The sequence below is a fragment of the Chelonoidis abingdonii genome, chromosome 1 (genome assembly GCF_003597395.2).
Source record: "Chelonoidis abingdonii isolate Lonesome George chromosome 1, CheloAbing_2.0, whole genome shotgun sequence".
Lineage (NCBI taxonomy): Eukaryota > Metazoa > Chordata > Testudines > Testudinidae > Chelonoidis > Chelonoidis abingdonii.
Window position 1 is genome coordinate 28361293 of NC_133769.1, and position 14778 is coordinate 28376070.

The following is a 14778-nucleotide window of genomic DNA, read 5'->3' on the forward strand; positions in this document are numbered from 1 at the left end:
TCCTCCGGTACCTCCTCTATGGCTCGATCGATAGAAGCTTGTGGACCTCCTGCAGGAGGAGCTGTTCGTGAGAGGGTCCCTGAAGAGGACGGGAAGAGGGGGGAGGCAGAGAAGAGAACTGGAGACAGTATTCAAGTTCCACCGTATGCAGGACCCAACGATCCGTAGTTAGCTGGGACACGCCCGGGAGGAACGAGAAAGGCGGTTGGAAAATTTGGAGCAAGATACCGGAGAGGGAATTGGACGCTAGCCTGGCGCGCTCCTCTTCAAAAATTTGACTTGGGTCCCGATGACTTGGCGGGACCGGCATTGTTGCCCGGCGGAGGACCCGACTGCCGTCTGCGGTTGGTACGACCTCGTCTGCGGCCAAAATCCTGTCGCGGACGAGGTGGGGGGTAGGGGCACTGGGGCTGGGAGCGGAATGACCGTCTTTGAGTTTGAGGGGTATGCATGCCGAGTGAGCGCATGATAACCCGGTTATCCTTCAGACTCTGCAGTCTGGGATCTGTCTTTTGCGAGAAAAGACCTTGCCCATCAAATGGCAAGTCCTGTATGGTGTGCTGCAGCTCAGGCGGTAGGCCGGATACCTGTAACTAGGATATGCGCCTCATCGCTATGCCAGAGGCGACCGTTCTAGCCACCAAATCTGCTGAGTCCAGCGAGGCTTGCAGTGAGGTTCTTGCAACCCTTTTCCCCACCTCGAGGAGGGCTGTGAACTCCTGACGGGAGTCCTGTGGGATCAGCTCCGTGAATTTGCCGACCGCCTCCCAGGTGTTGAAGGAGTATCGGCTTAAGAGGGCTTGCTGGTTCGCCACGCGGAGCTGAAGCCCTTCAGCAGAGTAAACCTTTCAGCCCAACAAGTCCATGCGTTTGGCCTCCCTGGACTTTGGCGCGGGGCTTGTTGGCCGTGGCGCTCCCACTCATTGACCGACTGTACCACCAACGAACAAGGGGCGGGGTGCACATACAGGTATTCGTAACCTTTGGAAGGCACCATGTATTTTCTTTCCACCCCCCTGGCTGTCGGGTGGAATGGACGCCGGAGATTGCCAGATGATGTCGGCTCTGGCTTGGATGGATCTGATGAACGGGAGGGCCACCCTGGTAGGCGTTTCCGCTGAGAGGATGCTGACCACTGGGTCCTCCACCTCAGGAAATTCCTCCACAGGAAGGCTGATATTTTGGGCTACGCATCGCAAAAGATCCTGGTGCGCCCACAGATCGATAGGGGGAGGCCCCGACGAGGATGTGCCCGCTACCGCCTCATCTGGGGAAGATGATGAGGACAACCCTGGGACGAGCGGGTCCTAGACCGAGGCTTCATCCTGATGGACCTCCGCCTCCGGAACATCATCTTGTTCTGGAGCCTGCATAGCACCTGCCTCCATATCAACGGGGGGGCGGGGGGCGTCTACTGAGTGTGGCCTCAGGTGCCCGGTGTTCAGAATGACCCGAGCGTGATGGGCCTGTCGGTTCACCCTGGGCTTGGTGGTAGGCCCAGGGTGTCCAAAAGGACCACTGCAATGGCCCCTGGTCCTGATGGGCTTGAGTGTCCGATCCCCCATAGGAAGCGCTGTCCGCGTACGAGGAAGCGGACGTGTGACGGGATGGCCACAGGGGAGCTGAAGCAGACTGGATCAGATCTTTGTGTCCATAGTAGCTGTCCCTGTGCAGTGCTGGCGAACGGTACCGGGAGCCGCGGCAGTGTGGAGAGCAGGACCGGGACCGACGACCAGCGCGGTGCCGGGAGGTCGACCGGTGCCGAACATCGGCATGCCTGGATTGGCTACGAGAGGTTCAGCGGTGCCGGGATCTGGAGCGGTGCCGACGGTACGACGGGGACTGGGACCTCGTCCGGTGCCGCGAGTGCGACCGGCACCGGGATGGAGAACGGTGCCGGGACTGCGAGCAGCGTCGGGATCGTGAGCGATGCCGGGATCGCGATCGGTGCCAGAGCCGGGAACATTCAGGGGATCCCGAACGAGATCGGCGGAGCTCCTTGGTGCCCGGGGACGATGGTCGCACCATGGCAGGTTTGCCCAGCAACTGGAAGACCCGCACCGGCGGTGCCGGTGGTTAAGGCAGCTCAGGTTCTGTAAGAGCGATGAGGTCCCGCGCTGTAGAGAAGGTCTCCAGCGTGGACGGTATGACGAGCTCTACCACAGTGTGGGCCGGGGAGCTGGTTGGCACTGGACTCGACGGAACCTGAGAGGCCGGAATCAACGGTGCAGGAGCAGGCGGTGCCGCAGCAGTTGGCGGTGCTGGGCAGTCCGACCTGGAGCTGCTCTCTAACTGCGGTGTGGTTGAAGATACCGCAGGAGCCTTGTGTTTCGTGCTCCTCAGGGAGAGTGAGCGCCGTCGGCTGGAGGACTGGGCCGGTGACGGGAGGTGCCGAGGAGTCTTCGCAGGTGCAGGAACAGATGAAGCACTTGTTCCCGGTGCCAGAGATGGTGCCGAGGATGGAAGAGTTAGAGCTGCCTCCATCAAAAGTTGTTTTAGGCGAGAGTCCCGCTCCTTTCTGGTCCGGGGCTTGAACGCCTTACAAATACGGCACTTGTCCGACAGATGGCCCTCGCCGAGGCACTTTAAACAGGAGTCGTGTGGGTCTCCTGTGGGCATCGGCCGACGGCAGGTCGCACAGGGCTTGAAGCCCGGTGAGCCGGGCATGGGTCCCGGTGGCGGGGGAGAAGAAGGGGCGAACCCCCGATCCTCTTAAACTATATACACTAACTACAACTATGCTAAACAGTAATTAATAAAGAACTAGAGAAAAAACTATGTACACTAAAAGGCTAAAGCACAAGCGAATCGCTAGGGAGTGGAGATCAGCTAAGCTGCGCTCCACTGTTCCAATGACCGACACAGGCGGTAAGAAGGAACTGAGGAGCGGTCGGGCCGGCAGGGGTATATATCAGGCGTCACAGCGGCGCCACTCCAGGGGGCGACCTGCCGGCCCACCGAGTGTTGCTAGGGTAAAAGTTTCTCCGACGAACGTGCACGCGGCGTGCGCACACCTAACTGGAATGGATATGAGCAAGCACTCGAAGAAGAATTAGGAAGTTTTTCCTGAGATTTAATCTAAAGTTTGAACCCACTGCCTCTTGTCCAGTCCTGTCCTCCATGACAAGAGAACTTTTCTCGATCTTTTTTATGGCAGCCTTTCAAATATTTGAAGAAGGCTATCATGTCCCCCCCTTAATCGCCTCTTTTCCAAACTAAACACACTCAGTTCTTTCAGCCTTTGCTCATATCGCTTGCATTCCATTTCTTTGATCATCTTTGTCACTTGCCTCTGAATCCACTCTAGTTTCTCTACATCCTTTCTTTACATTGTTGACCAAAACTGGACACAGTACTCCAGCTGAGGCCTAACCAGGGTCAATTACATAAAAATATATGTGTCTCTCTGCCAACCACCACTTTAGGAAACACTTTTTTTCTTAAAACTCTCTTGGAACATCCAAAGCAGAGAACTATATTAATGCAGCCTCATGGTTGAGAATACCAACCCATAAAAACCATAATTCAGCCACTTTAAAATGTATAAGTACACCTCTACCTCAATATAATGCTGTCCTCAGGAGCCAAAATATCTTACCGCATTATAGGTGAAACCGCATTATATCAAACTTGCTTTGATCCGCTGGAGTGCAGAGCCCCCGCCCGCCCCCCCCGGAGCTCTGCTTTACTGCGGCATATCCAAATTTATGTTTTATCGGGTCACGTTATATTGGAGTAGAGGTGTAGTAACAAAAATACTACCCAGAAGTAACAAACAAATGTTGGCAACACATTTTATATAAACATTTATCACAACTCTTAGAAAAACTATTATTTTATTCAGACACATTAATGTCTTGATAATCCAACCCACCCCGCACACACAGAGCCATAAGCATACTGACTTTGATGTGGGTCTGTATCGGCACTAGGGTCTGCCATATCAAGCTAGTTGTTGGATCAGGTTCATAGATAATTACATTGGCTTTTTTATATCACTTTACCTTTTCAAAACGCTTCATAAACAATAATGAATCTTCTAAATATTCCTTTGAAGTAGATAAGTATATTTTACCTTAATTTTATAGATTAAGAATTTAGCTATAGATGTTAAGTGACTCATCCAAGACCACAGAATGGGCCAACAACAGAATCAGTATCAGAACTCCAAAGTTCTTGTCTTTCACCACCACGCTTGCTTAATCTACTAAACAATGCTGAATCCATGGTACTATTACTGCTATTTATTTTCAAAAATAAGAACAAATAGTAGGAAAATATGCATTATCAAATACAATAGGAATCACACCAAAATATTTTTTGGAGGGATGGAGAGAAGTTGATGCCTTATCAAAAATAATGTTAATCAAAATTATATGTAATATATGTTAACTACTGCTCGCAGATTCCCATTTATAAAAGAATACAGTACTGTTTCCTAATAAGGAATATCTAGTTATTTCAAAATGTCTTTTCTAACACACATTACTCTTAAAGTTTATAAAGGCACACAGTGAATTTTTATAAAATTTACTTCTCTTGAAACAGTTTCATTCTATTGTCACTATCTTGTATGTCTTATGTAACAGTGATACGCAATATTATGAGCGCTTCTAAATGCAAATATTTGAAGTGACAATGTTTAAGATATCTTAGAGATGAAGACCTCACTAAATATTAATAAAAACTAGGGCTGTCAATAATAGAATACCGTTTATTTAAATATTTTTTGATGTTTTCTACATTTTCAAATATATTGATTTCAATTACAACACAAAATATAAAGTATACAGTGCTCACTTTATATTTATTTTTGATTACCAATACTTGCACTGTAAAAAGCAAAAAAAATAATATTTTTTAATTCACCTGATACATGTAATGTAGAATTATGCACAAAAAAACCTGCATTAAAAAATCAAAAAATGTAAAGCTTTAGAGCCTACAAGTCCACTCAGTCGTACTTCAGCCAATTGCTCAGACAAACAAGTTTGGTTAAATCTGCAGGAGATAATGCTGCCCACTTCTTGTTTACAATATCATCTGAAAGTGAAAATAGGTATTCACATGGCACCATTGTAGCCGGCATTGCAAGATATTTACGTGCCAGATGCACTAAAGATTCATATGTCCCTTCATGCTTCAACCACCATTCCAGAGGACATGCGTCCATGTTGATGTCAGGTTCTGCTCAATAACGATCCAAAGCAGAGCAGACAGATGCACGTTCATTTTCATCATCTGAGTCAGTTGCTACCAGCTGATTTTCTTTTTTGTTGGTTCATGTTTTGTAGTTTTCACATCACAGTGTTGCTCTTTTAAGACTTCAGAAAGCATTCTCCACACCTCATCCTGCTAAGATTCTGGACGGCACTTCAGATTCTTATACCCTGGATCAAGTGCTGTAGCTATTTTTAGAAATATCACATTGGTACCTTCTTCGCGTTTTGTCAAATCTGCAGTGAAAGTGTTTTTAAAATGAACGTATGCTGGGTCATCATCCGAGACTGCTATAACACAAAATATATGGCAGAATGTGGGTAAAACAGAACAGGAGACATATTTCTCCCCGTAAGGAGTTCAGTCATATGTTTAATAAATGCACTATTTTTTTAACGTGCATCATCAGCATGGAAGCATGTCCTCTGGAATGGTGGCCAAAGCATGAAGCAGCATACGAATGTTTAGCATATCCACACGTAAATATCTTGCAATGCCAGCTACAAAAGTGCCATGCCAACGTCTGTTCTCGCTTTCAGGTGACATTGTAAATAAGAAGCAGGCAGCAATATCTCCTGTAAATGTAAACAAACTTCTTTGGGTTAGTGATTGGCTGAACAAGAAGTAGGACTGAGCGGACTTGTAGGCTCCAAAGGTTTACATTGTTTTAATTTTGAGTGCAGTGATCTAACAAAAAAATCTACATTTGTAAGTTACCCTCTCACTGTAAAGAGATTGCGCTAAAGTACCTGTATGAGGTTAACTGAAAAATACTATTTCTTTTGTTTATCATTTTTACAGGGCAAATATTAGTAAACAAAAATAATAATATAAAGTGAGCACTGTACACTTTGTATTCTGTGTTGTAATAGAAATTAATATATTTGAAAATGCAGAAAAACATCCACAAATACTTAATATATTTCAATTGGTATCCTATTGTTTAACAGTGCAATTAATCGTGATTAATTTTTTTAACGCGGTTAATTTTTTTTAGTTAATCACGTGAGTTATCTGCAATTAATCGACAGCCCTACTAAAAACCTCTCGTGACTGCACAAAAATAAGCAAAAGCCTCTAATGACAGTGCAAGAATCTTACAACACCATTTTCACTGAAAGTTAATGTTCTTTATTTTAACGTAATGTTTCAATGACTTCAGATTAACAGTTAGCTTTTGTGAAAGCTACACTGTAAGCAGTACTCTGGCTTTGTCAGCTCAAAGTGTTTTTGTTGTTTGTTTGTTTTGTGGGGGAGAGGAACCAAACATGCCACGCCAAGTCTGGACATAGTATAAAATTAGTATGATTAATGATATTTAACACATTAAAAAGAGCTTTTCATCTATAAAGTAAATTTACATAACCCTGAAAATTTTTAATAGTGTAAAAAACATTGGGAAAATCCTTTCCTACACAGTAAACAAAGGAAATACTCATATTCATCTTTTAAATCAATTTGTCTTTCTATTTTCTGTTCTTAAGGCAAAACTTATTTAAAAATCTAATCTGAGCAACGAGAACAATAAGTAACTCAAAGACTCTTATTAAAGATAATTTAAATGAACCTGCACATAGTACAGTTGTCAGCTCTAGGTAGTACTTTACCATCCTCTTGAAAGCCAACAATAGCAATTGCAAGCTAAAGCCAAAGTGTCTTATGCTTCAGTCATACTATTGTTTATTTAATAGCTTTATAAAGGTACTTCTAAATAGGCATCTATGCACCATGCAATAAAGCCAATACATAATGTTATGATAATTTATTTTTATTACAATAGCGTCTGAAGCCCTAATCAGTGACCAGAGCCCACTGTTTTAAGCACTGTGCAAACATTCAAGCAAAATGACAGTTTCTGCCTTAAAGAGATTGCAATCTTATGTCAAGACACAACAGCAGGACAAACAAGATAAATTCCCAATTAATACACATAATAAGAATGAAATAGGTTAGAAAATGTAAACATTCAGAAACAAAGGAAGGGACAAAAAGGCAGCCTGCCAAAACAATGCCCTTAAGACAGTCAAAAAGGAACTCCTGCATACCAACTCCATATAAAAGTTCCACACCCAAAGACCCTTCCACAAATAAGGCCTGAGCTAAACTGAAATAGAGTTTGGCTCATAGTACATTGTAACTCCCAGGAAAGGACAAAGAGCCAAGAAGTGACTGCTTAGGTACTGCTTTGACATCTCAGAATCTAGTGCAGAATATAGTGGAAAGACAAGTACCCGGCTCACTCCTATCAAACAGAATAGATTGTGCAACTGCTGAAGCCTCCAAATCAATTTGAAGTACAAGCTCATTAGGAGCCGGTTACCATACCTTAGCCTGGATGGACAAAGAAATGGATAAGTGACAAGTAGCATGTAACCTTACAGAAACAGGCAGTATTTCCAGATGTAAAAGCCACTCTTGAACAATGCTAAGAAAGAGTCAGTGGTGACACCCACAATTCCATACTTACTTCCTGAACAAGCATGAATAAGCCACTATTAAACACTTTATGGTGCTTCCCTAACCCACACACACCACCTCCATCTTACCTGGTCTGAGTTTTAACTATCTCTCTATCATCCAAACAATGCTGGCTGGACAGTCCAACAGTCAAGAAATCGTTCAAAACGGGTCAACAGGAAAGGAGGCAAGAGGTACCTAATCAGCATACTGTTACTACATCCTCCGTCTCCCTGTGACTGCTCAGCATGCAACATGAAAAGCAAGTGGGATAGGATGAAATCTGTACATACACCTCTCTCTAGGGAAGATTTTAGGTAAAGACAGATGTGTTCACAGCCACTTTCTGAATCCTCTCCTCAAGAACAAATACAGAAAATCAAGAGCAGATCCATCTGACATATGCCAGCCTCATCACCAACACCTACTTAAACTGTAAGTTCTCAGGGACAGACACTGTTTCTTTGTTCTGTGTTTGCTCAGAACTGAGCACAACGGGGTCCTGATCCATGACTACAGTTCTTAGGTGCTATGGTAATACACACGACAAGAACAACAGAAGGTCAATGACATCTGAGACTGCTGAAAGATGAGATTACTCGCCCTGTGCAGTAACAAAGATTCTTTGAGATGTGTGCGCCTATGGGTGCTCCACTGTAGGTGTGACCCCTGTGCCTGGGATTGGAGATCTTCAATACCAGTGCCCGTTGGGCCATACGTGCCCTTTTCCCCATCTTGTGTTGTGAAAGGTATCTATATAACGCTGTGCGCTCCAACCGCCCTCAGTTCCTTCTCTACAACAGAATCTACGTTTGAACTCCAAAGCAAAGGAGAAGAGGACGGGTAGTGGAGCACCCACAAGGACAAGCATCTCAAAGAACCTCAGTAACTGCATAGGGTGAGTAACCTTCTCTTCTTCAAGTAGTTTTCCTGTGGGTGCTCAACTTTAGGTGACTGGCGAGCAATGCCCTTAGATGGAAGGCTGGGGCTTCAGAATGACGTCTACCAAAGATGACAGGACAGCACGTCCTAGCAGGGCATTTGATCCCGCGCTCTGAGTAATAGCATATTGTTGGCTAAAAGTCTCTGTGAATGTCCAGGTGGCCACTTTGCAAATGTTAGTAATTGGCATGATGTTTATAAAGGCAATCGAGGTGGACAGCAAGTAAGTGGAATGAGTTTGAGTTCTAGATGGGATTGCAGTTTGCGTTGTTGGTTGCAAAGATGGATGCACTCCAAGATCCATTTGGAAAGACATTGTTTGGATATAGCTGATCCCTTTGATCTTTCAGTAACAGAGAGGAATAAGCGCGGTGATTGACTGAAAGATTTAGTTCTGTCAAGATAAAAGGCTAATGCTCCTCTGACACCCAAGGAATGTAGTGTGGCTTCATGTTGGTTGCCATGTGGCTTTGAGAAGAAGGAAGGAAGCTACATACATTGGGGACCCCTGATCTAAACCAAACTGTGGAGCACTCCCTTAGGGAGGCACAGAGGAACATCCAGGGGGTCACATGACAGGGCCCAAGCCAGCCCCCATGGGGTGATGGGGAGTGAGCACTACCAAGCCCCGCTCTGCCCCCAGCCCAGTTCTGCTCCATCCCCAGAACATCTCCGGCCTCATATACAGTCCATTCCACCCCCTACTCTGCCCCTAGTCCAGTTCTACCTTCATCCCCTCTCTGCCCCCAGACCAGCTCTGCCTCTAGCCCAATCTCCTCCCATATTCTGCCCTCAATTCCACCGTCCACCCAAGCTCCCCTGCTGAAGAAGCCTTGGCTGTGCAGTAATGGAGTGGGGCATGGACAGTTTCCATTACTGCTAACGGGGGGCAAAACAGGAAGTTTGGGCAACCACTGGTTTAGATGGAATGAAGATGGCACCTTGGGTAAGAATTCCGGGCATGGTCGTAACATGACTCTGTCTTTGTGAAAGATTGTGTGTAGTGGGTATGCCATGAAAGCACTTATTTCTCCTACCCATTGCAGGGATGTGATGGTGATGAGAAATGCTGTTTTCTTTGATAGGTGTATGTAGAAGCACGTTGCCCCGGGCTCAAACAGGGGACTGGTGAGACAGTGCAAAACTAGGCTGGCATCCCAAGGTGGAATGATGTCTCATATTTGAGGGTACAGGTTTTGAAGGCCTGTTACAAATTTTTTTGTTAGTGGGCGGGTAAACATGGAATGACCTTCTATCTTGGGGTAGAATGCAGTGATTGCAGGTGTATGCGAATGGAGCTTGTGGACAATCTTGATCTTTTAAGTTCTAGAATGTAGTCTTGAATGAGTAATAAAGGAGTTTTTATTGTGGGGACATGTTTGGTGTCGAACCAAGTCTGAAATTTTTCCATCTATAGAGATACGTATAGAGAGCTGCGTCACACCTGCTATTTAAAAGAATCTCTTTTACCTATTCTGCAACAGGTCATCTCCAAACCCTGGAACCATGAAGGAGCCATGCCTTCAGATGGAGTTCTAGATTGTGATGGAGGATTTGGCCTGAGAGAGGAGATGTGAAGCCAACTCTAAGGTGACTGGTGGACAAGTCACAAGACACATGAGGTAAGGATACCAAACTTGTCATGGCCACGTTAGGGCTATAAGAATGACTGTGGCTTGTTCCACCCGGTACCTTGTGAAGCACTTTGAACAGAGTGAAGAGTGGAAAGACATAGAGTAGGGTTAAGTATCAGAGTGGTAGCCGTGTTAGTCTGGATCCAGACTAACACGGCTACCCCTCTGATACTTGACACCATGCAAGGCACTGCATTTAGCCATATGGAGTGGAAATCCATCAACCTCATGAAGAAACTTGCACAAATACAGACAGATATCATCTTCCTTTCCAAATGCAAACGGATGGACATCATACCAAATGGACTAAAGGTAAAAAATCCACTACTATCTACATACTACACAGACCACAGTGAGAGATTATGCCATACACTATCAAAGAAACTGAGGAACCACCTGATCAGCATCCTATACAGCAAACAGGAAAACATCAAAAAAGAGCTCTCCAACCTGGAGACTTTCATTAATAACCAAACTTCCATAAAAACGGACTTCACTAAAATAAGACAGGAGATCTACAGCACTCATTTCACCTCTCTACAAAGGAAAGGATTCTCTGCTGCTTTTATAGAGTAGGGTTGTATACTATGTAAGGAGGAAAGTGTCCCCCAGAGACCAGTGACCCAGACCTGCTCTTGAGCAGAATTGTGGATATTTGGCATTTTTGGATGTGGCAAAGAGATCTATGCCTGGGAATTCCCAGCAGTTGAATAATGTGCTGCAGGACTCTTGTGTCTAACTCCCACTTGTGGTCTTGTGAGACTCTCCTGCTCAGTGAGTCTGCTGTGGTATACTAGTGTCCAAGTAGGTATGAGGCTGAGATGCTGATGTCACATTGTATACACTAGTTCCACAATTTTAGTGCTTCTGAGCACACGGATTCTGACCTTGCTCCCCTTTGTCTGTTGACACAGAACGTGCAGGCGATGTTGTCCACCATTACTCTTATGGTCCTTTGTCTGATCAATGGTAGAAAGTGTTGGCATGCATTGCAAACTGCACGTACATCTAGGAGATTGACATGCAACGTACATTCTGAGGGGGACCACCTGCCCAGCACAGTATGTGCTCCTCAACCAATAAGGGAGGCATCCGTTGTCAGTATCAAGGACAGTGTGGACTGAAGAAAGAGGACCCCCATGCAGGCATTTTGAGGTTGTGTCCACCAGTCTCATGAGTCCTTGATCTTGACTGGTATCAACTGGAGAAGGGTTAGCCTTTGTCTGTGGGGTACATACACTGTCTGTAGCCATGCCTGGAGACAGAACATGTGTAATCTGTCGTGTTTTACCATGAATGTGGCCGCTACCATAGGCCTAACAGCTGTAGGCACATCCTGGCAAAAGGTCTGCAAGCTGGTTCTCACGCTGGAGATAAGACTGCCTATTGCTGAAAATTTGTGAGTTGGAAGGAAGACTGGCTTATATAGCATCGAGCTGGGCCTCGAATAAATTTTAGATGCTGTACTGGCATCAGTATAAACTTTTGTATGTTTATCTGAAGCCAAAATTTGAGAAAAAGTCCATCGTTTTTCTTATTGCTTTGACCTCGTTGACTCTGGACAGGAGATTTGAGGAGGCAGTCATGTAGGTATGGGAATATTACAATCCATTGTTTGCATAGGTGCGCCATCGCCACGAGGACTTTGGAAAATACTCTGGGCACTGTAGAAAAGTCAAAGGGTAGTAATGGTTGGACCCCCAGATGAATCTGAGGAATTGCCTGTGGGAAGGGTGTATGGTGATATGGAAGTACACGTCTTGGAGATTGTGGGCCTGTTCCAATGCCAGGATAACTGTTGATAGTGTGACCATCTTGAAATGTTGTAGTTTGACGAACTTGTTGAGGTTCCTTATGTCTCCAATTGCCGGATTTATTTTGGAATAGAAAATAGTGAGATTAAAAACCTTTCCTTCTGTGTTGGAATGGGACCAATTCTACAGCTCCCAGTCACAGAAGGTGGTTTATTTCTTCTCACAGAAAGGTCCCTGAAGGGGAATGGGGAGGAGGGATGGGTGGATGGGAGAGAGGAACAGAATGGAGTATCCTTTGTTGATGATTTCCAAGACCCTCTTGACTGAGGTGATTTGTCGCCATGCTGGGTACAAGGAAACCAAGCGGCCACTAAACTGATGGGCAAGTAAAGATGGCTGCAGCAACTGCATCAGCCAGAGGCATCTCAGGGCCTCGACCAAAGCTTCAGAATTGTTATTTGGAGGTGGAAGTGTGAGGCATAGCCCCTTGTGCTGGTGTCTGCCGTGTTTAGGAGGAGGCCTCTGTCATCTGCATTGCATATCATACTGCCGTAGAGGGGTGAAATGTGGAGATCAAAGCCTTGGGGTAAACTGGTATCTACCCTGTCTTCTTTTTGGCAGTGGTTTATATATTATGCTGAATGAACAGTGTGTCACTTTAGAGTCCTTTAAAGAATGTAACGACTCATCTATCCACTCTGCAAAGAGTTTAGAGCCTTCAAAGGGTAGATCCTCGACAGTTGTTGGCACCTCTCTGGGGAATCTGGAGAGCTGTGCAGCTGTGTCTACAGAGTCTAGAAAGGCTTGTAGCACCGTATAGGCCAGAAGTTGTCCTGCTGTCACCAGTGCCTGGAACTGTTCCTTCTTCTCATCTGGTAGGTGTTGACAGAATTCCTGGAATTTGGAGTAGTTTATGTGATTATATTTGGCCAGAAGTGCCTCATATTTAGCAATACGGAACTAGAGTGTAGCTGAAGAGTATGCTTTACAACCAAAGATGTCTTGCCTCTTTCAGTCCCTGTCATAGGGGGCTGTCCTAAAGTGGTGTTGTTGCCACGTCTCTTGTATTGCATCAATAATCCAGGGAATTCAGAGCAGAATGGAAAAAGAGAAATTCCCCAACCTTACCAAGGACATAGTATTTCTTGTCTGCTCACTTGCAGGTGGATGGTATTGACTCTGGGGTCTACCAGATTACCTTGGCGGGATCCAAGAAGGCATCACTGCTTGAGAGTGCAATCTTTGCCAGTGTAGAGGCCTGTAAGATATTGAACCACTTGTGCTGTTGCTCTCTGACTTCCTCCAAAAGGATCTGGAGAGAATCTGCAATCCTGAAGAACAGTTCTTGGAACTGTTTAAAATCATCCTCTGATGTTGGCAGTGGTGGATTATGGCTTCATCAGGGAAGATGAGGAGAAGCTGGAGAATCTCTTCCTCCATTTCTTCCTCCTGCTCCTCTAGTGCTTCTGGTTCAGTATCAGGCGGTCTAGACACTGATGAAGATGGAAAGCATATTTGTCTCTGTCGCTATTCCACGGATGACTTGGGAAAGTGCACCCTATATGCACACAGCCCCTGGGTCCCAACAGGGCCAATGTGGAGGAACTGGCATGTGGGGTTGCATCCATGGGGGTCTGCACCAGAGACCCGGATTGCTTCTGGTCTCTGGACACTGAGGACGAGAAGATAATTCTCTGTGTAGCTGCCCTTGATATGAGGGTGGAGTGCACAGTGCAATGCAGTACTCCTCCTCCTCCTCTTCTTCCTCATTAGAAAAGGGTGGTGCAGTCCTCAATGATGAAGGGGAGTGGTGTTGTGTCTTCAGGGAAGAGGCATGAACCTTACATTTGAAACAGTGGGTACACTTTTGTGTGAAATGTTCCTCACCGAGACAGCGTATGCGCTGTGAGTGCCCATCGCTCACAATGATGGCCTCATGGCAGGACAGGCACCTCTTGAACCCAGGGGATCTGGGCATAACCCCAAGAAAGGGAGGACTCCTAAATTGGGAAGAGTGCAGAAAAAAAGGAAACCTACAGTAAGGTAAAGAATAACAGGGAGGGAAGACAAATGGAAAACAATATTTTTTTTCCAGAGGAGAGAGAAAAATAAAGGAAATTCCTAATACCTAGAAAACTATAACAGAAACACTACTATTACTGAAGGTTACAGATGTATGGGGGGGGCTCTGCTCAGGATTCCATCCCAGACCAAAGGTGGCTGAGAAGGAACTGAGGGGTTGGAACGCACGCACTATATAGGCATATATGCAGCCCAACAGGCACTGCTACCAAAGATCACCAATTCCAGGAGCAGTGGAGCACCCACAGGGACACTACTTGAAGAAGAACTAACATGATCAACGAAGATAGCTCAGCGGCAGGGAATCACCAAGCATATTAATGAAGACTGTTTCTTTTAGTGTCTCATTGAAATATGTCAGAAAAATCTATCAAGTCCAGGTGTGCTGGCAGATATTTTTTCAATAACATTTCTCAAACAAAACAAAACAAACGAAGAGGTTAACGTCTAGTCAGTAACTCGTTAAGAGGATCACATAAGCAACAGGAGAAACTCCATGTACTTATACCTCTCAGTAGGAGACACATACCACTTTCTTCAGGAGCCAATCTGGGATCTCCCCACTGGCCTCCATCAGACAGGAGGAACATAAACTCACTACCGCTCTGGGCTGGGTTTCAACCAATGATTTAGAGGTAAAAGGCTCCAGATACTATTATCAATCCTCTAATCTATCCAGTCTTCCACGT

At 45.5% G+C, this 14778-nt stretch overlaps 1 protein-coding gene across 10 annotated transcripts in view; it reads right to left on the bottom strand.

The window, feature by feature from the left end:
- Positions 1-14778, bottom strand: part of SRPK2 (SRSF protein kinase 2) — a 323924-nt gene that overhangs the window by 110196 nt on the left and 198950 nt on the right. The window lies entirely within an intron of this gene.